Raw genomic sequence first — 1,420 nt, 5'->3', positions numbered from 1 at the left:
AAAAAGTACTCCAGAGTGTTGTTCAGCATGGGGGTGAGTAGAAAATGAAGGCTAATCATGTTTTGGGTGTACTATTCCTTTAATCAGACTGAAATGTGTTACACTAAACGCTGTAGAAGCGTCTTAGCGCCCTTCTCAGAAATAGAAATGAAAGTATTAACAGAAATACAGGATCAGATATATTCAGGGTTCGTACGGGTGCTGGAAATCCTTGAAAACGCTTGGATTTTGACGTTGTGTTTTCAAGGTTTGAAAAGTGCTTATATTTTGGATGAAATGCTTGAAATTGTAATTATTTATTTCGCAACAAATCCCTATCTAACTGAATCGTGTGTTTATTAGATGGAGAAATAAAATGTTGGAGAGCCCGAAAATGAAACCTGCTTGCTTATGTGTGACTGCGATCTGCCAGCCTATTTCCATGTGTGACTCCGCCCCCATGAACCACTACTGCACCATGCCGGGAGGTTGTCGTTTCAATGAATGTTGGCTGGAAGATGAAAAATACAAATTATGGATTAAACGGGAACAAACCCAACGAGTTGCCTCTTGTAAAGTCTGCAAAGTCATAAACTTTTTAAGTGAGCCAACTGAAGTAGCCTAGTACACGTTAACGTTAGCGCCTATTTGTTTACGCTAGTAACTGCTAGCTAGGAATTCACAGGCTAAGTTACTGAGTGACTGAGAGTACGGTGTGATAATGTAATGTTAGTATTGCAGTGTTTCCCGCAGCACTTTCTTGGCGAGTTATGTTTTTGATAAAATCATTTCACTAAAATGCCATCAGAATGCTGATAATATTAAGTATAAAATCTTTCATTCCTTTACAGACAGCATGAAAAGTCAGCTCAGTACAAAACATCGAGAGGAAAAAAACAAGAAAAGGGACAAGAAGAGAGGGACATTTTTTATTTAAGATAATAAAAATGTTTTTTGCCTGTCAATATGTTCTATCTAGAACTCCTCAAGTTGAAAAGTTTTAGTTTACCTGGTTTCATTTTGTACAAAATCTTCTTTAAGGAACATGTAGGCTTTTTGATTATTAATCAATTCATTGAAAAAATAATCGACAGGTTAATTTGTTTGCAAAACAATCGTTAGTAGCAGCCCTACATCAAATACATTTCCATCCATCTTAACGGACAGGAGGAGGGGGAGGAGAGCTTTGATCAGAGGCAGCAAATATGTAAAAGAGGAAACTCTGGTTAGACGATAAGCTCATGCAAAAACACAACGGGTGACTGCTATGGTTCTAACAGCATCGCCGCTTCCTTCAGGCGGGAAACGAAAACTGGTCGATTGAGAAGACGGATGGATTAAAAACAGGTTAGTCCCAGAAGAAAACCTTATAGAGGCTCAGAAAGGCTGGTGACTGCAAAGCGAGCTTCCAGCAGGACGGCCTGAGCCACAGTTCTTGGAA

This window comes from Cyprinodon variegatus, unplaced genomic scaffold, assembly GCF_000732505.1.
Source record: "Cyprinodon variegatus isolate N-32 unplaced genomic scaffold, C_variegatus-1.0 Scaffold3, whole genome shotgun sequence".
Taxonomy (NCBI): domain Eukaryota; kingdom Metazoa; phylum Chordata; class Actinopteri; order Cyprinodontiformes; family Cyprinodontidae; genus Cyprinodon; species Cyprinodon variegatus.
This window is presented reverse-complemented; position numbering follows the sequence as displayed.